We start from the raw sequence: 23,763 nt of genomic DNA, 5'->3' as shown, positions 1-23,763 counted from the left end.
TGGAGGGTGCAAAGCTCTAACTGACGTTACACTCGCTGGCGATGTTCTTGGTGCAGTGCGGTGTAGTGGTGCCGCGGTGCAGTGTATTGGTGGCGTCGTTAGAGTAGTGTCGTGGAGTAGTGTCGTGGTGTAGTGTTGTGGTGTAGTGTCGTGGTGTAGTGTAGCAGTGGAGTGCAGTGCTGCGGCATAGTGCGGTGGGGAAGCCGCAGCGTCGAACGCCGACTGAAGCGCGCGCATTTTTCTGCAGGGGGCTTTTGCTCATCGAGACGGGCGACGTGAACGTGAACCTCGTAACACCGTTCATAACCTGCCCATGTTTAAGGAGGAAAGCCTACCCAGAAGGCACCCCCCCCCCCCCACCATGCTGAAGTTACCCCGTGTCTGCACACGCCCTCTGAAGTGATCGTTAACGTTGGTTACATTTTTCAAACAACAACAACCTAACAACCTCCCGTCATCCGCTATTATCGAAGCGCCTCTCGCTCAATAGAGGCCGCAGCCCTGGGAGCCGGTGCCGCAGAGAACCTGGGTTCGAATCCAGACAGCCGCCCGCCCGTGACTAGTAATGTCCCTACACCAATGTTCAACTTCTTTGGCACCGTACGTGGCCGACCGCCACGAAAAATCTGGGGTGCGACTAGCAATGGTTCTTCCGAGCGCGATTTGGGGGGGTCAGCCCAGTCAATGATTATCGAAAAAATAAAACCAGCACATGAGACGTGCCAGCAATCCCCACCACGCTGACGAGACATCAAATGCGTTGTTCCGTTTAGTTTTGTGTTGTCCTTTCCCCCTGCCCGCACCTCCGATTAGCACGGCTGGCTACGTACGGTGCGAAAGAAGTTCAACGCACAGACGAATGTCCAAAAACCGGTTCAGGAGGTTTTTACTCGTCTCGTAACATTGCTGCCGAAATGATTCATGCCCAGAAAGCCACGCAGCCGATGGGATGTGTAGCAAATATAGTACTATATATATTACGTTGAGAGACTAGACATGCGATGAGACATTGCTTATAGATTGTTATTTATATTCTCAACAACAATGCCAATGATGATTTCGATTTGTCACGTAAGATGAAGCTCTGCTGTTAAATTTAGACATTTTTAAACCGATATGTTTACTCCGCGCGAGAGATTGTGTCCACGTGACAAACATTACTCTCAAGGGCAGGTTGGGGGCAGAGGTCACTTAAAAGAATTTCAGAGGTAGCTCTGTCCTGAACTCTAACACCGAGGATTGCATCGATCTTCAAGAGCCCCGTACGGATTCTTCGCCAAACTGTCGGCGCGGGCCTTGTTTGCGAGCAACTATTAAGGTCGGCACGGCACACGAGGAGACAGGTGGCAGGCCCCACGCCCCAGCCGCCTTTGACTCCCGAATGCTCACCACAGCACGTGCTCACTGCAGCAGAGTCAACATAGGAGACGGGTTTAAACATTTGTCACCGATGATAAACTAAACTAAACTTATTTTTATTCTTAGGTTTTTTCCGTAAAGTCACGTAGGTAAAAAATTTTAAATTAATAAAAGTAAAATAAAAATAAAATAAAAATCACGACGATAGCTGTGATACAGATATCATGCTGTGACGGTTCCACCTGAAGACGGAAGCTTGTGTTGCCTCCGAAACGTCGTGATTTTTATTTTATTTTTATTTTACTTTTATTAATTTTAATGTTTTACCTACGTGACTTTACCGAAAAAACCTAAGAATATGAATCCTTGCAGTCACGAAAGCTTCAAGTCAGGAATAAACTTTTTTTTTTCTTTGACCAGGTAAGGTCCCACTTGAGCTGCATAGCTCTTTTTCAGAAGCGACTTGGCCGCAACCGATAGCTCAACGAACTTGGCTCATCACGTGGAAATCTATAACAGCCAAATAATCTAAAATTGCATGTTCATAAATATGGAGGTTAAAACCAAAAGAACCATAAAAAAATCCACGCGACCACGGGGAGAATAATACAGCAGGCGTCAGGGTCGGGATCGAAGCCACGGCCTCCTGCATACCGGGCGAGGGAGTTAACATCTCCTAGCCACCGCAGCGATGATGTCTGCGAGGGGAAATAAAACTCGGCGCGCCAGATTCCTAGCGCAGTGCGCCAACCGCTCTCTGCAAGGCCTTTACAAGACTTTTGGGGCAAGCGCTGTTAGCGAGTAGCACCTACGATGGCCGGCATGGCACACGAGGTGGTGGGGTGGCGTGCACTTCCCCCTGACGCCTTTGTATCCCCGGTGGCGATGTTCACACACTGGCCCAGCCAGAGCCGTCTCTAGGGTACGGGCGAATCGGGGGCGACCGCCCTGGGCCCCGTTGCTTTGGGGGTGAGGTACCCCGTGATGTAATACTTCAAGGCATCAGGTGGTGGGGGGGGGGAGACCACACGGTGGGATTTGCCCCGCACCCCCCCCCCCCCCATGGACGCACCCTGGCCCCAGGTACACATTTAAGGCCGAGTCAACCTAGGGGAAAACCCAGGCTCAGATATTCGCCACTGCTAATCGGTCGCGAGCAGAAATGGAACTCGCGTGGCTGCGTTCGTAGCGCAGTGTGCCAATCACTGTGCCACCGTTCCCTCCCACACTCACCAGCGAGTCAGATACAACTTCGCCAATTGCGCCTTTCAGCCCCTTGAGAGTAGACAATCAAGCTGCCCTACTTAATTAAAAGTAAATTACCCAAGTTATTTATTAAAATCGGGTGCATCATTAATTTCCAAACTATTAGCTTGAGGACATATTAACAGGTTTCACTATCAAGCGGGGCTCAAATGCACATTGTACAGGTCAAAGCGCGCAAATTGGCATTAATCCTCTCGCAACTTTACGCTGAAATGTGTGCGCCAACTCAACCACGGGACGAGGGAGCGGTACCGTCAGCGGTTAGGGCGCCGTGCTACGAAGAACCCAGCGACCCGAGTAATCTGCGTTAAAAAAAAATGCGCACGTGCGAGTATTAATTGCGCGCAATGCAGATTTTACGAGGAAACAAAATAAACCCACCGCCGGTTTACGGGATGCGGCAAAGTGGCGCAGTACGGTGTCGTTTCACACGCAGGGATCGCGACCGATATATTACGATTCACAACCGGTGTCTGTCGGGGGATCGGATCGTGTGGGTATTAATGCGAGTTGTAGCTGCGAACCCTCCACCACCCGACCCGAGCCAAACAGAGTGGTCGCGTGAAGGGTGCCGTAGCTCGGACGGACATTACACCCACCTCGCCGGTGCAGCGTACGTGCATCGTCTTCGTACGGGTCACCTTTTGCCATTCTCCGGTCTGACACTGGTGAGACGGGGCCGTGAAGGAGGCCCTCTCTGGTGTAAGCCAATCAGTTTCAAAGATAATGCACACTTTACACTCTGTAACAATTTTTTTTATTTTGTTTTGTTCCTGGGTAGCAAGTGTCATTTCCTAATTACTTATGCCGTGATATTTTGAAATGTACCTATTTTCAATGAGAAAACGTGATGCAGCGTATTGGTGGTGTCGTTTAGCAGTGTAGAGTAGTGGTGTAGTGTAGCGGTGCGGTATGGTGCAGTGGTGAAGTGTAGTGCTGTGATGCAGCAGTTGCAGTATGGGTGCAGTGATTTGATTCCACTGTGTAACAATTTCATTTTTTGTTGCTGGGTAGCAAGTTTTATTTTCCAAAAGTACAGAACATGGCTATTATTCCCCACAAACTTTGCTTTTGTGACCAGGACAGTGATATTTTGAAATGTTCCTATTTTCAAATGAGAAAACGTGGTGTGCATTTGTGTCAATTCCTTCACGTAAAGTCCTGGTCACAAAAGCAAAGTTAGTGTGTGGAATAATAGCCATTTGCTATACCTTTGAGGAATAAGCAATTAGAAAATAACACTTACCACCCAGGAACAAATTGTGTTACATAGTGTTCTCAGACCTCCAATGTATAAAAATAAGCACGCATTATCTAATTTGCAAGAGGACAGATCGTCTTGAACGGTTATTGGTGACCCAAGACACGCTTAAGAAACAGGTTTTTTTTTTTTTAAATCGCACGGTGGGGGGGTGCGGTTGAAACCTGGATTCCAACCCAGGTTTTCTCAGCAGCCGCGGTCTGGCGCTCTCCGGCCCCTCTCCGGCATCCAAGCCCGCCGCGGTTAACTCGACGATTAAAACAAGGCGGAAAAGAGGGGCATCCGGGAGCCCTTTCACTCCCTCACCCTCGCTCGCTCTCCCGCCACGAAACGTTTCGGAGACGTCAGCGACCGTGGCCTCACCCCGTATCCAACGTAGTTCTGTCCCCGAGATATTTACCCGACAACCTTGCATCGGATACTCCCCTCCCCACTCGCATCCAAAAATCTTTGAAATCACTCGCGTACATAATTTCAAAACCGGATCACTCGGCGGGGGGGGGGGGGATATTTGTGCATTACACGAGGGGGATAACGCTCAAAAGGCCGTACCAGATGGGTTCCCAACACACCCCCACCATCTGCTGTTCTGGCCACCTTGCAGCAAACTCTTTTCAGCAACGGCATGGATGCGCGCATCTCTCGTCCTTGCCCCGCACCTCCGATAGGCACGGTTGGCTACGTACGGAGCCTTTTATTGTGAAAATTCCGTCACAGTTCCTATGATCACTGTTTCATTGCTTTCATGGCTTTATTTTTGGTGATTTCGAAAAGTGTATTGGTTTAGCCATGTTTGTTTGTTGTAGTACAGAGTTAGAATGATGGCCTTAATCTAAGTTGTCTTGTGGTTGTTGTTGGTTGTTTGACTTGCATCCCACTGGGATTTTTGCACACAGCGTTGGTGTACGGTGATTTTTTTTTTCTGAAATATTTTGCTGTCTTTTCTTGGATTTTCTGTTTGCACTTAGTCACATATTCACTTTAAGATGTTTTTTGTTCATGTTTTTTGTTTGTTGCGGTTGCTCCCGATTCAAGAGCCGAATGGCTCACAGGGCTACACCTAATAAATGAACTTGAACATACACACACACATATGGATGCACCTCCGATGAGCACGGTTGGAAACGCACGGTGCAAAAAGTTCAGCGTACATAGAAAGTTCACGGCACACCACACGTACTGTCTTCCTTCGAAGGGAAAAGAGAGCGGAGGGATGACACCGTTGGCGAAGCCCTGGGGCGGAGACGTTGTGGCAGGCGACGTGTCGCAACGGATGACATCGTGGAAAGAAAAAACTAAATTTGTACCGATGGTGCCAGCGATAGCAAGAGGAACCCCTTTCTAGCTGTGTGGCAACGTGCGTGTGCGTGCGTGTGCGAGGCAGCAAGCGCACTCGAGGTTTGGAGGGCACATTTTGCTTGCGCGCCGAGCGTCATTTGGCGCAAGGGATAAGGGGGGGGGGGGGAGAAACATGTCAACGGCGATGGAATATTTAACACCTCGCCACGCCGGACCCTGCTGGAACCAGCAGACTCTAAAATCAGCTACGACTCGGGATGCTGCCTTGGAATGGCTCAACAACATTAAGCTGACAGCAACAGCAGTAGCAGTAGCCGCCCCCCGCTGCATATTATTTCAAACGGCACGCGACAGTAGAAAGCGGCAAGTCAAACTCGGCGTTGTGCTTGTGTCAAGAAACAGAGGGGGAGTTGGAGGGGGGGTAGTGATGTGGTTTGTTTGTTGGGTCGGGCAAGCGCGGTGACACTCGGCGAACGCGCACCCACCACACCACACTATCTATGGTCAGGCACACTCCGCGTGTTCCCTCCGCTGGCATTCGCAAATATTTAAACTCGGACCCCCGCTTTGAGGTCGCCACGGATTGCGTGCGGCGGCTCTTTCTGGGCCGCTGGCCAGGAGGCTACGATGCCATGGGGGGTGGTGGTGGGGGAGTGCTGAGATAGGGGTCACAACCTTTGTTCTGACCTTTGTGCTTTTTCTTACTTGTTTTTAATAACAATTATATTCATTTTAATAATTTTTCTTACCAATTTTTATTCATTTTTTCTCACTTAAAATTTATAATAAAATATTTACTTTATTTTCCTACATTAAATGTTTTACTTTTCTTATTTCTTACTTATTTTTGTTACTTCTTTTTTTATTGACGTAGTATTCTTTTATGCTGTTTTGCCTACTTATTGTTTTTAGCGAATATTTTTTTTGTACAGCTGCTGCACTGTTTGAGAGGAGAGAGCTTGCACGCAAAGCACTTTCATTGTACTGCGTTACACTTCACTTTATCCTGTGCATATGAAAAGTAAACTTTGATTTCTCCTGCAGGTCTGCAGAGAAGATCTTTGTAAGCTCATCGGATTCCTCCGGTACAAATACAGATTTCTGATTCGGTGTAAAAACCACCACTTCTTCGAGGTGTCTTTGTGCGTCACAACAAGCACGTGAACGGGCCTAGCAACGTGAAATGGCCGAGCATGTGGGACAGTGCTTTTTACACAAACGGCGAGTCGGCGACTTTCTTTGGTTATGTTGCACGGACGACGGCTTCCGTTTCGCCAGCCGCCCGGCTATTTTGGAAAAGGGGGGGAAATCCATGGCGCTGCACAAGCAGCTCGGCAGCAACAAAAAGCCCAAGGCAAAGACATCAGTACAGCATTGCCTCGTATAGCCGCTGCCTCTTATAACGCCCTTTGCTTGTAGTGCTCTCTGTCCCGGCCGATAGTTCCTTCCCCGATCAGCCCAATATATGGAAGAAAGTAGGCATGGAGTTGCATGCGGAGGGGGGGGGGAATGTATTTGTCCACATACGGTGTTGTAGAACCTGAACCGACATAACCATAGTATCGATTCTGCTCATTTTCAATCCGACAGCCACGTGAGAGGAGCGATTAATCTGTTAGTACAGCTTCCTGCAGAACGTGCGTTGATGGCAGACGGTGGTGAATCTTACGCAAGCTCCGACCGAATGCACTGGTGAGCACATGACATATTGTGGATTTTTTAAGGTCATTATCATTAGAAGTTATCATTTTTATTTAGAAAAATGCTTTAATACATTTATCATGTGTACAATCACATTATTAAGGCTATTACCGATACCCCAATGAAGCACTCGTATAAAATCGTTCATAGGTAAAACAAAAATAGCACTGTCGGTAACGCATCTCCACTGGAACGATGTTATAGTGACCTCCTACAGCGCTGTTTCCTACAGCGCTGTTTCCTACAGCGCTGTTTCCTACAGCGCTGTTTCCTACAGCGCTGTTCCCTACAGCGCTGTTCCCTACAGCGCTGTTTCCTACAGCGCTGTTTCCTACAGCGCTGTTTCCTACAGCGCTGTTTCCTACAGCGCTGTTTCCTACAGCGCTGTTTCCTACAGCGCTGTTTCCTACAGCGCTGTTTCCTACAGCGCTGTTTCCTACAGCGCTGTTTCCTACAGCGCTGTTTCCTACAGCGCTGTTTCCTACAGCGCTGTTTCCTACAGCGCTGTTTCCTACAGCGCTGTTTCCTACAGCGCTGTTTCCTACAGCGCTGTTTCCTACAGCGCTGTTTCCTACAGCGCTGTTTCCTACAGCGCTGTTTCCTACAGCGCTGTTTCCTACAGCGCTGTTTCCTACAGCGCTGTTTCCTACAGCGCTGTTTCCTACAGCGCTGTTTCCTACAGCGCTGTTTCCTACAGCGCTGTTTCCTACAGCGCTGTTTCCTACAGCGCTGTTTCCTACAGCGCTGTTTCCTACAGCGCTGTTTCCTACAGCGCTGTTTCCTACAGCGCTGTTTCCTACAGCGCTGTTTCCTACAGCGCTGTTTCCTACAGCGCTGTTTCCTACAGCGCTGTTTCCTACAGCGCTGTTACCTACAGCGCTGTTACCTACAGCGCTGTTACCTACAGCGCTGTTTCCTACAGCGCTGTTTCCTACAGCGCTGTTTCCTACAGCGCTGTTTCCTACAGCGCTGTTTCCTACAGCGCTGTTTCCTACAGCGCTGTTTCCTACAGCGCTGTTTCCTACAGCGCTGTTTCCTACAGCGCTGTTTCTTACAGCGCTGTTTCCTACAGCGCTGTTTCTTACAGCGCTGTTTCCTACAGCGCTGTTTCCTACAGTGCTGTCGGTAATGCATCTCCATTGGAATCATGTTATAGTGACGTCCTACAGCGCCGTTTCCTACAGCGCCGTTTCCTACAGCGCCGTTTCCTACAGCGCCGTTTCCTACAACGCCATTTCCTACAGCACTGTTTCCTACAGCGCCGTTTCCTACAGCGCTGTCGGTAACGCATCTCCATTGGAACCATGTTATAGTGACGTCCTACAGCACTGTTTCCTACAGCGCCGTTTCCTACAGCGCCGTTTCCTACAGCGCCGTTTCCTACAGCGCCGTTTCCTACAGCGCCGTTTCCTACAGCGCTGTCGATAACGCATCTCCACTGGAGCCATGGTATAGTGACCTCCTACAGCTCCGTTTCCTATAGCGCTGTCGGTTACGCAACTCCACTGAAACAGTGTTATAGGGACCTCCTATAGCGGTCCGTTTACCAGGAAAGCATCCGAGCGGGCCGAGTGCAGGGTGCTCTACGAATACCGCACAGCTAACAAACGAGGTGGTGCGCGTATGGTCGTACACAAAAAACACAGGCGAATAAAAAAAATTAATATAACGCTAGCGTTAAAGATGCACCAAAAATAAAGTTAGTCACATGTGCATGCTCTATATTCGAGTCGAACAGGGACGTAAACAACATGTGGGGCAAGAGGCACCAGAAAAACAAGTTAAACAGTGCGAGCAGTGGGAGGGGGACCCCATTTTGTGAAGTGCAGACGAAGACGTTTAGACTTAAATTCCACAGGAAACCCCCCCCCCCCTCTTCTCCATAACCCATGACTCACGATTACAGTGGAAAATAGAATTACAGTGATCCCTCGGTTTACGATGGTTATTGATTAACGAAATTTCGAGTAACAATCCGACTTCCAGAGCCCCCCCCCCCCCCCCATTGTTTCTATTAAGGATAAATTTTCGATTAACGATGCGTTTACGATATTAGGCGGACCCGCCATTTTCGGCCAATCGGAACTCTTTTAGTGGACTCGGCAGCAGACCTCAGCCAATCAGCGACGCGATTTCATGAGCGTTTTGAGAGCAACTGGCTGCTCGTTTTTCAGTGTTTGATGTTGTGTTGCTTATGGAAACAGTACTCTTGAATAGTTAAGTGTTCATTTTTTTACTTAAAAGTTACATAAGAAAAATAACAATGGCAACCATCCATCTTCTTTGCCTTAGAAAATATTTTTAAGTTTATGCACCTTTTTATGTAATTTTTATTCATTATTTATCCATATTTCCATTAATAGTAATGCTTTAATGTGTTCTCATAACGTGTGTATTTATTAAAATTGCTTGTTTAAGTATTAAACCATTTTTTATACGTGAAAAAGGTACATTTCAGATCCTCTTGGAACAAATTAAGCCATCCACATGTATTTCTGCTATTTAATTAGCAATCATTTAAATTAGGGATGATTAATACTGTTAACCGAGGGACCACTGCACAATAATTCACAATTGACTTTTGGAGAGAGGTCACATCAGTAAAAGGCGCTTCACGAACCCTCATCCATCCAACGCAGCCAATTAATAAAGTTGCCACATGATGAACAAACGCGCCAATTTATCACGGCTTCCGCACAACGCCGGTGATATTAGAGAGCGATCAGCACACATTTAAACAATTTGGTATGCGACGTTCCGCTGGTAGTTACAACCAGCATCATCATCATCATCGGGCAGTTTCGAGAATTCATAAAGCGGGTGGAGGAGGGTTTACAACAAACACGAAATATACTTGTGCGAATGGACTCAAAAATCAATCACGAGTCATCAATATTGGCGGAAAAATACCCGAGTGTTATCCCTGCAACGCCTCTCATTTCAAACACACAGCAGAATATCCCTGGGTTTGATCTTCCACGAGGCTCATGGTCCACCCTAAACCGCATCTCTCTGCACAAGCCATGGCAGTAGATGCGGATACCCTGATGATGCCACTGTGGTCATCCAGAAGAGACCGGTAACGACTTATAACAACAACAACGCAATGCCCAGATCCACAAATACAAAGGAAACATCGAAGCAGCGATGCACTGCTCTGCAGTGATTTTCGAAAAGTTTTTGTTTTGGCCATGTTTGTTTGTTGTAGTACAGAGTTAGGCCTTAATCTAAGTTGTCTTGTGGTTGTTGTTGTTTGCACAGCGTTGGTGTACGGTGATTTTTTCTGCAATATTTTGCTGTCTTTTCTTGGATTTTCTGTTTGCACATAGTCACTTTAAGATGTTTTCTTGTTCATGTTTTTGTTTTGTTGCGGTTGCAACCGATTCAAGAGCCAAATGGCTCACATGACTATACCTAATAAACGAAGCTTGAACTTGAACTTTGCTGCTCCTGTTGACGGTGGCTCTCTGGGCTTGACCGTCTCAATGTGAAATTGGAAGTTGTTGCTCGGCATCTAAATCGGCAGCCGTACGATAGAAAGACGCAGCAAAAAAAACGAAATCGCTATCCATAAAACAGAGACATCGGGGAAGTGGACAGGATGGCGCTGGGCAATGGTGGCGTCAAGAAAAATGAAAAAATATATTTCCACATAATAAGCCACTTCGTTGAGATATCATTTGTGGCCAGGTTGCTTCTGAAGAGCTATTCATAGCTCAGTGAGCCTTACCTGGTCAAATGAAAACTTTAGTTTAGCCTCGTGACCATGATTGTATACTCATGTGCACGGATTGGTTGTAAACGCGATTGTGTGGGGAGCAGTGGCAATGGCGGAGCCAGGATTTTTCAGGTGGGGGGGGGGCAACCCCTGCAGCAATGAAAAATAAAAGGAGTTGTTAGTAAGTAAGGACTTGTCCCTTGCTTTTTATTCGACGAGTGTGCGGCGATGGCGCAGCCATCGATCGAGGGTCGAATTCGAACCGTGTTGTGTGATGGGCATCGCGCTCGCTAAAGGTGTTTGCCTTCAGGGAAGTAGTGTACTCTATACACAACTGCGCACAATTCTGCGAGTCGCTTATAACCACTTTGTCGTTCCTTATTGCCAATTGTAGACTCAGACTATCGTCCTATCATCTCATAGAGTCCCTGGCACGTAATAATATGCTACAGTGGCAGTGAGGGTCGCAAAATGCCGATTTGTTACCAATAAACTCCTATGATCCGATCGAAATAAGGGATTTCGATCGGATCATTGGGGGGGGGGGAGCAGCCGTGTGGTGGCAGCGGCGTTGATCGCCGACGGCACAGAAGCGAGACTGCACCTCCAACGCTGCACTGTCCCAAAGTCCCTTCAGGGGCGGGAGGCACTTCTGGCAGGGCCGACTTAAAACAGCAGCACGGCGTCGTTGCAATTACTTCACGCGACGTCTCAGCTCAATGTGCCGGCGGTCGCGTACGACTCGCGTAGTCGGGCCCCTCGCGTTCGTCACAGAGCACCTGGACGGTTAACACGGTCGGCTACGTACGGTGCGAAAGAAGTACCAACGTGCCGTACGCGCGCGCGTACGTACGGATGTGAAGCGCACGAAGAATGGGGTACAACTTTGGCAGATCGTGGAGGCCAACTTCACCCGAGGAGACGACTGCACGGGAACAGGCATTCTCATCGGACACGCGGCGTTCGGCCTCGGCCCCTTTGGATGGGAAATGTCCCGCGGTTATTTTTGTGACCGTGGCTTTGCCGACGCACGGCCACAGCCTGCCGTCTCGGGCAGTCCCCGGGTATTTGACAGAGTAAGCCGTAGTATTTCCGTTTAGCCACAAACTTCCCATTACTCACCGTCCCCCCCCCCTCCTCTCACAGCCACATGTGAAACAAACTAAATAAGTAGGCATTACAGTCAGTCAGTTTCAGTCAGGTGTATTTCAGGTAAGGCCCACCGAACTAAGAAGCTCGTTTTCAATGGAAACCCCTCCGTCACGTAGCCGTCTCCCACATAAAAAAACATTCTACGTTTTTATATTTTATACACATCCCATGAGCCACACGGCCTTCCGGGAGTATTATTTTTTTCCCCAAAAGTACTGGTTTAATAAAAGCAAAACCGGTTCCACATTCAGTGTCCCATCAGCAGTCAGGTTTGCTTAAACCAATGCTGGACAACTGCCAGGCGTTTATAGGCAAGGATTATCTCTGGAGGATATGGGTCCTAGTTTTACCAAATACTTCCGTTTGACATGTGCGAAGAGATAATTGCTGCGTTGCGAATGAAATCGTCATAATAAACGCAAGAATAGCAGGTTCAGACACGCTTATTTTGGAATTGAAACGCACCCGAATTGACGCGAGTGTCGAATGTGAAATGTCTGGCAGAGTTTAACCGATGTGATTTTTTTCAGAGAAAGACTATACGGGGGCATCGGTGGTGCAGTTGTTAGAAACACTGCATTATAAACCCAGTAACGTGTTCAATTACATGTTAAATCAAACCCAGCCACCTGCGTTCGATTCCCGGCCATGAACGACACTCGGCTTCATCAGTTTGCGTGCGAGATCTGAACCAGTGGTGCCCCATCAGCTGCATCAACATTGACCGGCGTGGTGAAGCACGGTCAAACAACCCTCCGAAATCGACATGGCAATGGAGGAGGCCTTCGTCCAGTAAAGACCTGTAAAATTAATGTTACGTATTGTTGTCCTTTGGAGACACGCTTAGGCAGGAAGCCTGCAAGACAGGTCCCAAAAAAACATTGGGCCAAGGTAGGAATGTCATTTGAATCTTTGAACCAACGTTCTCTTTCTTTGCTGAATAGCAATTAGCAAGTGGTAAGCGGAGACCTGCATTGAATGCGTTTTTGTTGCCGTGGTTACTCGTTGCGATTCATTGGCAGGCCTTTTTTCATTTAAAGCACGTGCCCCATTATGTATACACAACAACATGCCTGGCAATACGCTAGCGACTAAACAAGTGGGTTGCAACGTGAAGAGTGTGAAAAGTGCGAAGCATTTTCGATCATCAGGAGTGCGTGGAGGCGGAAAGACCGCAGAAGAGGGAGTCACAACGATGGTGGCATGGGCGAGCATCACGAGACCTCGCTGATCTCGTTAAGGGGCATAAACCGACATCACGCGAACTTCGAGTCATCCTCGCAGCAGCGGCTTTTGGCTCGGCCATCGAACAAAGACGGTGGTTTGAAGCTTTCGTGACTGCAGGAATTACTCTTTGGTCCTTCCGGTAAAGTCACGTAGAAATAAAATAAGTTAAATAGCAGCATACGACGTTTCGATTGCAACACAAGCAATCATAATCGGGTACAAATGAAAGAGAACACAAACCTAGTAAACTTATAAATATAATGCAATACAACACAGAGAGTCGGCTAACATAACAGTCAACACCCTACCTGGTTGATTACGTTCTTCCAAAGATTGCTAAATTTGAGAGAGAGAGACAGAACACAGACACGGAGACACATAAGCAGAGAGATAACACAGAGACACACAGAAAGAGACACACACATAGGCACACAGAAGCGCATCAAGCTATTCTGTGGCCGTCTGGAACACTCTTCCTTCCGATATTAGAAAGACACTCGAGCTCTGCAATATTAAATCTAGATAGAAAACTAATTTCTTTAGAACTGCTTTTTGTGTTTAGTTTGTTCCTTCCCCCGCACCTCCGATTAGCGCGGTTGGCTACGTACGGTGCGGAAGAAGTTCAACGTACATACAAGCATCTCGGCAGCAAAAGGCGCAAGAGAGTTTCTGACGTTCCGTAGGTGCAAAGTGAACATTTCTATCCATAATACATGTTTTTTGGGTTAGATCGCGTAAATATAGAAATGTGTCGTTAACCCCGCCACCACCCAACACAGCAAACTAGTAAGGTTTGTCATGTAAACAGGACATGCCAATTCGTTACTCGTACTGGAGAACCAAGCCACAACTTTTGCAACCCGAGTACGACGCTTCGCCGGTGATTACAGTTAGCTTCATCAGGCGACAGATTTTGGAAGGGAAATGTGGGAAGCGAAATTAAGTGCCCCCGGTTCAAATCCCAGTGAACAATGCCAACGTTGGCTCAACGTTCGACGTTTACCGAGTTGTGAAGTCAGTCTCGAAGGTGGATGCATTTGAGAAGTGGCGAGCGAAGATTCCTTCCCAAATCTGAGAACTCGTGTTTGCGTCCAATCAAAGACACGCAGGAGGCATGAACCAAAATATGCACAATGTGTACGGTGGAGAGATGTTAACTACCTCACCCAGGTATACAGGAGGTCGTGGGTTCGATCCCAACCCTGACGCCTGCTGCATATTTGGAGTTTGCGTGTCTCTCTCCCCATGCATGCGTCGATTGGTCTCCTGGGTGCTAAGGTGATTTTCCCCTCCACATTTATAAACATGCATTGGAGAGTACTCGACTGCTATAAATGTGCACACGATAAGCCACTTCGTTGAGCTATCATTTGCGATGGCCAGGTCACTTCTGAAAAAGGAACTATATATAGACTTAAAGCTTTCGTGACTGCAGGAATACATATTGTATGGGTCTTTCGGTAAAGCCACGTAGATAGAAAAATAATAAAAAATATCACGACGTTTCGATCGCAGCACAAGTAATCGTCTTCAGGTGAGAGAGTGCTTTTTTTTATTATAATTTTTCTATCTACGTGGCTTTACGGAAAGACCCAGAGTAAATTTCGAATTAAAGCTTTCGTGACTGCAGGGATTTATATTCTTGGTTCTTTCTGTAAAGTCACGTAGAAGGGAAACAATAAAATAATAAAAATAAAATATAATACAATAAAATTCTCACGACGTTTCGGCCAACAACGCAAGTCTTTGAGACCCCCCCACCGCCTACACATTCCGCAAGGAGTGACTAACCCCATATCTGCATTTGTCATAAATATGCTAAGTTCCTCTGTTGATATGTAAACTCCTTTGTCAAGGCTCTCTCCTCCCCCCACCCAGCTTAAAATACGCTGCCAAGCTCAGCAGTGTTCATTAAGACGCTGTTTCTTCACCCGAGGACGGCTGCTTGCGTTTTGGCTGAAACGTCGTGAGAATTTTATTAAATTTTATTTTTATTATTTTATTATTTCCCTTCTACGTGACTTTACCGAAAGAACCAAGAATACCCATAGAATAGCTATATATAGCTCAGGTGGGCTTCAGCAGGCAAAAATGTGAGCAGTAAAAAAAAATAAGAAAAATATCCGGAGCACCGGTACCAAAATAACCCTTCATCGGCCCCGGGGCTTTGTGTACCAGGCCAACCTGGACAGAGCCTTGTCCGTACACGTCAGAAATTATGTCGTACAACGCGGGAACTGTATGCGGCGTCCGGAAACTCACTCCCCTTGATAGTCCACGAAATTGGACGCCTGACGTATGGGGGGGGGGGTGTGTACGATGCGGAGAAGGGAGTGCATGCTATTTTGTAATCGCTTGTCCCGTAAAAAGATCTGACGTTTGAGCGCAGTGCATCGTAGCCGTTCTCGTCTCTCCAGACGTGCCAGCGCCTGTCAAAATACAATTCGATATTATTAATCCAAATGAAACTTGATTTCTTAAAAAATGTGCCTATTATATTATTATAATAATAATTGTTTTTTTACCTTTTTATCTGGCAACAAAACTGACACCTTTTTATTACAAGGAGTCATGTCTGCATTGACCACAATACCTGCGGTCAGAATGCAAACAAAAAACACAACTCTGATAATGTATGCACTGTCCTTGAAATTGATTGGTCCACACCCGAGACAGCTTTTCTTAGAGCATAGTCTCACATGGTGTTGGACCAGATGACGCCAAAAGGCTATTCTTAAACCAAGAGAGTGCCTATGCTACGTGCATTACCATTCTCCAACACAAGTGTCAAACCACGCAGAAAGAATGATGAAACACAGGATAATGTAGAACCAGAAATTTGGCAGTGCAATGTTCATCTGAATATGTAATAGCCAGGCTGAACAGGGTGACGTTTTATGTTTTGCGATGCTTTGGATTGCCAAGCCAGTCCATTATCTGCCCGAGGTCGGGATTTCCACAACACCAACCCAATGACATCATTGCTTCAGGCAAGTGTTTTTGTCAACCACACTTTAAAACTCTTCAATCTTGATTTGAAGCTTTCGTGACTGCAGGAATCCATATTCTTTGGTTCTTTCGGTAACCTACGTAACTTTACCAAAAGAACCAAAGAGTATGTTTAAAACTATTGTTGCGCAATGATAATAATTTTCTAAACTTTGTGCATGAAACACCACATTTTTGTTCGTCTTCGAAGCATGCCATTCCTTACTCAATAAGATCGCACTCATTACACACAAAACGCTTGCCACAAATTAACCACAATACCTCGCTAATCTCGTCAAAGAGCCAGAGGTCGAAACCGGGTACCCGATACCCGTACCCTACCCGATACCCGGCTACCCGTACCCGGCCGGGTACGGGTAGCCGTTTGCGACCCTGGTGCGGCCGGGTACGGGTAGGCCGTGAGTCACTGGTGAGTAACTGTTTGTCACTCATTTCGGGTAGGGTACGGGTAGGGAACGGGTACCCGTACCCGGCCGGGCAAATGGGTACCCGTACCCGGCCGGGTACGGGTACCCATTTGCGACCCTGGTGCGGCCGGGTATGGGTACGGGTAAGGAATCAAAACCCGTTTGCGACCTCTGCAAAGAGCACAAACCACCATCACGCGAACTCCCATCGTCATCCTAGCAGCAGCAGCGGCATTTGGCTCAGCCGTCGAACAAAGGCGGCGGTCACCGCATCGTCGCGCGGCGCTTTCAGATGCGCTTCCGCAGCCGTCTGGAACGTTCTTCTTCCGATATTAGAAAGCCACTGGAGCTTTGCACTTTTAAATCTACATTTAAAACCAATTTCTTTAGAAACTGCTTTTTGTGTTTAGTTTGTTGTCCTTCCACCGCACCTTCGATTAGCGCAGGTTGGGTACACGTACGGTGCGAAGGAAGTTCAACATACATACATCCGACACTGAATAGCAAAACCTTAAGCGATGTAAGGATAATGCACACGAGTCCGTCTGAGCGTCACGCTCCGGGATCTCCCAAACGCGACGTGGGAGGAACACGTGTGTAAAACCAACAAGTGTTCGATCGCTGGTGGGATTAAAAAAAACCACGCGCACTAGGTTTAATGGCACACCCAGTGGTTATGGGTGTTATTAATATGGTTTTGGTTAGAATGGGGCTGTGGTTATAATGTGCTTATATGGTTGTAGTCGTAATGTGGTTGTGCTTACACAAATGTGCTTCCACGTGCGGTTATAATGGCGTTATAATGCGCCCTTTGTGATTTGTGCTTTAAATTATCGTCGTGGTTATATTCTGGCCGTTGTGGTTATCTGGTTGTAGCTGTGCTATGAGCCCAGCGACCCGAGTTCGATTCCCGCTCACGGCCAGAACCAATGACGATTATCTGAACCGATCCTGGGCCTCCCCTGGGTCGACTCAGCCTTTAAACGAGTACCCGGTTGCAGTGTGTAAAACATCGCCACGTGGGAAATAAAGGCAGCCGGGCGAGGTGCTGGCCACCCATCCACTTGTGTACCATGCCGGCCTGAATAGGTGCTACTTCCTAACAGCACTTGCCTGAACAGTCTTTGCATTTTCGGTGGGTGTGGTTATAATGCAGTTGTGACAATGACTGTGGTTGTCATTTGAGTTGCGATTATAATGCAGCTGTTATGGCTACAAGAAATCAACTGGCTGTAACAGGAGGATTTCTCCACAAGTCTGGCTGTCGCCTGATGAGGCTGGTTGCAATTACTGGCGAAACGTCGTGCTCCGATTATAAATGTTGTGGATTTGTTCTCCAACACACCGGTGTGCTGTACTAGTACACTACACTATACACTACACACTAGTGCTGTACTAGTGACGATTTGGCCATGTTTTGTTTACATGACAACCCTTACTAGTTGGCGGTGTCGGGTGGTGGCGGGTTTAACGACACATTTATATTCACGCGATCCAACCCAAAAATGTCTTGTTATGGAAAACTGGTTGTAGTTGTGTTTGTTACGGTTGTGGTTATATTGTGCCTTCAAATGTGGTTGTAAAAAAAACAAGTCAGCTGTTGCTAATATTTTAGGCACGTGGTGTTGACATTCACTTTAGCATTGTTGACATTTCCTGTTGCTGCACCGCATTTGTTATTGTTGACATTAACAAAAACCTCTCTATATCGATATTGTCGACGTTATCGGCGTTGTAAAAAAAAACATCGGTGTTGCCCCACGCCAGAGACAGCTTTCTTTTGAGCCCAGTCTCAAACGGTGTTAGGACCAATCTTGATTTGAAGCTTTCGTGACTGCAGGAATCCATACTCTTTGGTTCTTTCGGTAAAGTCACGTAGGTAGAAAATGAAATAAATAACGACGTTTCGGGCGCAACACATCAACTAGCCACTTCATTATGACCCTTGGGCTACACCCATTTCAAACCTTTTAAAACAGTCTGCCTCAGCAGCAGCTTTCCCACCGGATGACGGACGCTTGTGTTGCGCCCGAAACGTCGTGATTTATTGTTTTATACCTACGTGACTTTACCGAAAGAACCAAAGAATACGGTGTTAGGCCAGAGGACGTGTTGACCAATCAGGTTCAAAGACAATGCCATATATTTTCAGAGTACGTTTTTTGTTTGTTTGCATTCTGACCACAAGCATTGTGCTTAATGCAGACATGATTCCTTGCAAAAGGTTTCAGTTTGGTGTTTTAACATCTTAACACAAATGTTTTGTTGCCAGAAAAAAGGGGAAAACCTATTCTCATATTTTGGTACTGGCAAAAGGAGGTCCCATGATGTTGTTGACTCATAAATTATTTCATAATGAACGGGCAGCCCTTACGGATAGTCCAAATTTGAGGATTACTCGAAGGGCAGGGCATCTGTTTTAAGACTGCAACGAGAGGGTCTATATTTAGCCTCGCCAATCCACGAAAGTGTCACGTACCAAATCCCCCCTGTCCCCTATTCAGCGCCATTGGATGCAAGTTGGTTTCAGAAATTGACACAAGCCATGTGTGGAGACAACACAAGCCCCCCCTTGACACAATCCCTGTGTGTCGAGGCAACACGCAAGTCCCCTTTTACACATGAGCCTTGCGTGTTCACCGTTCAAACACACGTGTCCCTACCGCACACGTGTGTACAGCGTGGTCCAGATGTCTTGTGACCCCCCCATTTAATTCTCTAAAGCGGATTTTTTTTTTAAATCAGGTTTATTTTATACATAAAGTAATAACGCACAAGGAAAAAAAACACAATGTTAGGGGTTAATTATTTGGGGGGCGTGGGGTCACGAGACATCTGGACCAACCTGTATGTGTTGCATGCCACGTGGAGTTTGCGTGAAATGAGCGCGTGTGGTTGGTATGTGTGCGGTGTGTGGTGGAGTGTGTAGTGTGTGTGTGTGGAGTGTGTGTTGTGGAGTGTGGTGTGTGTGTGGAGTGTGTGTGTGTTGTGGAGAGAGTGTGTTGGAGTGCGTGTGGTAGAGTGTGTGTGTGTTGTGTGTGTGGTGGAGTGTGTGTGGAGTGTGTGTGTGTGGAGTGTGTGTGTGGTGGAGTGTGTGTGTTGTGTGGAGAGTGTGTGTGTTGTGGAGTGTGTGTGTTGGAGTGCGTGTGGTGGAGTGTGTGTGGTGGAGTGTGTGTGTGTTGTGTGTGCTCGCTAACAGCACTTTCCCCTACAGTCTGTTAAGGCTATACGGGGGATCTTTGTGGAGTGTGTGTGTTGTGGAGTGTGTGTAGTGTGTGTGTGGTGGAATGTGTGGAGTGTGTGTGCGGTGTGTGTGTGCGGTGTGTGTGGAATGTGTGGAGTGTGTGTGTTGTGTGTGTGGTGTGTGCTGTGGTGTGTTGTGCGTAGTTTGTGTGGTGTGTGTGTGGAGTGTGTGTGTTCTGTGGAGTGTGTGGTGTGTGTGTGGTGGAGTGTGTGTGTGGTGGAGTGTGTGTGTGGTGGAGTGTGTGTGTTGTGGAGTGTGTGTGTTGTGGAGTGTGTGTGTTGTGGAGTGTGTGTGTTGTGGAGTGTGTGTGTTGTGGAGTGTGTGTGTTGTGGAGTGTGTGTGTTGTGGAGTGTGTGTGTTGTGGAGTGTGTGTGTTGTGTTGTGTGGAGTGTGTGTGTTGTGGAGTGTGTGTTGTGGAGTGTGTATGTTGTGGAGTGTGTTGTGTGGAGTGTGTGTGTTGTGTTGTGTGGAGTGTGTATGTTGTGGAGTGTGTTGTGGAGTGTGTGTGTTGTGTTGTGTGGAGTGTGTGTGTTGTGGAGTGTGTGTGTTGTGGAGTGTGTGTTGTGTGGAGTGTGTGTGTTGTGTTGTGTGGAGTGTGTGGTGTGTGTGGTGGCGTGTGTGTGTACGTGTGTGTTGTGGAGTGGTAGTGTAGTGGTTAGCGCTACGCTACGCAATGAACCCGGCGACCCGAGTTCGACTCCCGCTCACGGCCAACACCGCTGACGATTATCTGAACCGGTCCCGGGCCTCCCCTAGGTCGACTCAGCCCCAAATGAGTACCTGGTGCGGTGTGTAAACATCGCCACTGGGGAGACAAAGGCGGTCGGGCGTGGTGCTGGCCACCCACCCCCTCGTGTACCGTTCTGGCCTTCAAAGGTGCTCGCTAGCAGCACTTGCCCCTACAGTCTGTTACAGGCTACACGGGGGATCTTTGTCTTTGTTCCACATTGCAGATCCATGGGGAGCGGTGGCGCAGCGGTTAGCGCACTACGCCAACCCCAGTGAAAATTCCCGCTCGAGGCCACTCCAACACACGTTCATCTCCGAACCGGTCCTGCCCCTCCCCTAGGTCTACTCAGCCTCAAATGTGTTCGCCGAGTGACCCCGTGTAAACCTCGCCACCGGGGGAGACAAAGGCGGTCCCAGTTGCTGGCCGCCCACCCAACACTCATCTCTTGCCAGTGACGGCCTTCGTGGGCCATCTTACTCGCTTGCTACTAAAAAAAATCTGCAAAAATGCTTCAAAGTTAAAGAGCCGTCAACAAAACGCGTCTGTGTTGCGTCCACGTGGATTCAGAGTTTTTTATTTGACGCCGGTGCGGATTTCCCACTCGCCCCCATCCTCCCTCCCACCACTTCCTCCCTCCAATCTCTCCGATACGAGTTGTTGTTGTTGCTGTTGTTGTTGTTAATCGGAACTACAAGTGTCGGATGTGTCGTCCGAGTGGTCTAGCCGCCACGTGCCCGCTGGGGGAGAGGGCGAGAATAGACACGTCTCGCTCGCCGTGTGTGGTGGTGGTGGTGGGGTGGTGTGTGTGTGTGTGGTGGTGGTGGTGGGGTGGTGTGTGTGGTCGTGTGGTGGTGGTGTGTGTGGTGTGTGGGGTGGTGGTGTGTGTGGTGGTGGTGGTGGTGTGTGGTGGTGTGTGTGTGGTGTGTGGTGGTGGTGTGTGGTGGTGGCGTGTGTGGTGGGGTGTGGTGGTGGCGGTCTGGTGGTGGTGTGTGTGTGTGGTGGTGGTGTGTGGTGTGTGTGGTGGTGGTGGTGTGTGTGGTCGTGTGGTGGTGGTGTGTGGTGGGGGTGGTGGTGTGTGTGGTGGTGTGTGGTGGTGGTGGTGTGTGGTGGGGTGTGGTGGTGGCGGTGGTGGTGTGTGGTGGGTGTGCGGTGGTGGTGGTGTGTGGTGGTGGAGTGTGTGGTGGGGTGTGGTGGTGGTGTGTGGTGTGTGTGTGGTGGTGGTGATGGAGGTGGTGGTGTGTGGTGATGGAGGAGGTGGTGGCGGTGTGTGGGTGTGTGTGTGGTGGTGTGTGTGGTGGTGGTCTGTGTGGTGGCGGTGTGTGTGGTGGGGTGTGGTGATGGAGGAGGTGGTGGCGGTGTGTGGCGGTGTGTGGTGGTGGCGGTCTGGTGGTGGTGCCGTGGTGGTATATGGTGGTGGCGGTGGTCGTGGTCTGTGTGGTGGCGGTGTGTGTGTGTTGGTGGCGGTGGTGGTGGTCACTCGCATCAAACGAAATTCTCAACGCGTGTAAGATCCGTACGCAAGTACGCGCCACGGACACGTGTTCACTTACCCTCTGCAAGAACGCACGTGTTCCACCGCCGAAGCTGACTTCCGCCTGATGCAACACGCAAGTAGCAGCCGTAGCAGCAGCAAGGGCCTCTGTCTCGCGTCTCATCCACACACACTCACTCACTCCACCCCCACGCTCCTTCTCTTATATTCGCCTCGCTCCCCCCTTCCCTCTACCGGCTGTTGCTGTGACTGCATCACAGACGACGTCTCACGCAACGATTGCGCCATATACAGACACGCACGTGTGTGTGCGTGTTGAACTTCTTTCGCACCGTACGTAGCCATCCGTGCTAATCGGAAATGCGGTGGGGGGGGGGGACATTAAGCTGAACGCAAAAAAAATCAGTCTGCTATTTGCTAGAGAATGCAATTGCATCCTGCATCCCATGCCATGCATACAAACCACTCCCGTCATTGGCACAATCGCATTCTACACGGCTATCCCTAGGCCACAAACGTCGCTAGGTGTAGGGATACTGTAAATGCAAAACAAGCGTTGGGGTGGCTTGAGACGTCCTGAGGGTATTCTCCGTCATATCTAAGATGATCTATCGCCCGAGGTCCCTCCCACAAGAGCTCTCAATTAAACACAACTCAGCTGTTTTATTTACCGGGGTAAAACTCACTTAGCACTCGGTTATTTTTCAGAGGCGACCTGACCACACATCGTATAGCTTCATCGAAGCTGCTGATATCACCACCACCACATCAGCATCATATGTGGGGAATTTATAGGAGCAGCCAAATAAATACTCTTAGTTCTTTAATAAATGTAATAAATTTTATTTTAATTCATTTTAATTTCATTAATACATTTTATTTTTTATTAATTTTAATTTCATTTTTTACCTACGTGACTTTACCGAAAGAACTAAGAGTATGAATCCTTGCAATCACGAAAGCTTCAAATCTAGAGCCAAATAAATCTCAGCAAAAACGTGACCACGGGGAGAGAAATATCCAACAGTCATCGTCAGGGTCCGGGATTAATTCTAGATTTGAAGCTTTCGTGACTGCAAGGATTCATACTCTTAGGTTTTTTTCGGTAAAGTCACGTAGGTAAAAAAAAGTAAATAATAAAATAATAGAAATAAAATAATAAATCACGACGTTTCGGAGGCAACACAAGTCTCCGTCATCAGGTGGGACCGTCACAGCTAAATTTACTGTATCAAGTGAGGTAAAATTCCAAGAGACAAGCTCTTAAATACAAGTTAAGGGGGAGGGGCTTATCTGAATGTGGTAGCCAATGAATGGAACGTGTTGGGGGGGGTGGGCGGGGCTAAAAGAGAACAATCGGTGTACCTCGACTTGAGGTTGTAATCGGTGTTGGCTGACAATCCAAATACAAAAGAAGCAGTACTGGGATTAAACCCAAGGGCAGAGCCAGGATTTTCAGGTAGGGGGGGGCAACCCCTCCAGCAATGAAAAATGATAGAGGAGTTGTTAGTAAGTAAGGACTTTGGTTCTTTCAGTAAAGGTGGAACAACCACCTGATGACGGACGCTTGTGTTGCGCCCGAAACGTCGTGATTTCATTTATTTTATTTTCTACCTAAGTGACTTTACCGAAAGAACCAAAGATTATGGATCCCTGCAGTCACGAAAACTTCAAATCTATATTGACTTGTCCCTTACTTTTTATTTGACGCGTGTGCGGCGATGGCGCAGCCATCGATCGAGGGTCGAATTCGAACCGCGTTGTGTGATCGGCATCGCGCTCGCTGAAGGTGAATGCCTTCAGGTAAGTCGTGCGCTGTATACGCAACTGCGCACAATTCTGAGTCACTTATAACCGCTTTGCCGTTACTTATTGCCAATTATGGACTCAGACTATTG

General features: G+C 48.0%; 1 protein-coding gene across 2 annotated transcripts in view; it reads right to left on the bottom strand.

The window, feature by feature from the left end:
- LOC144736270 (high affinity cationic amino acid transporter 1-like) overlaps positions 1 to 22,052 on the bottom strand; it is a 76,661-nt gene extending 54,609 nt beyond the window's left edge. Inside the window, exon 1 of one of the 2 annotated variants that reach the window (XM_078618897.1) lies at positions 21,924 to 22,052. The gene's annotated coding sequence lies outside the window, so the exon portion shown is untranslated. The remainder of the gene's footprint in view (positions 1 to 21,923) is intronic. The other variant, XM_078618898.1, reaches the window with a different exon arrangement.
- Between the last annotated feature and the right edge of the window lie 1,711 nt (positions 22,053 to 23,763).

Source organism: Lampetra planeri, chromosome 60 (assembly GCF_965212315.1).
Source record: "Lampetra planeri chromosome 60, kcLamPlan1.2.h2, whole genome shotgun sequence".
Taxonomy (NCBI): Eukaryota; Metazoa; Chordata; class Hyperoartia; order Petromyzontiformes; family Petromyzontidae; genus Lampetra; species Lampetra planeri.
This window is presented reverse-complemented; position numbering and strand designations above follow the sequence as displayed.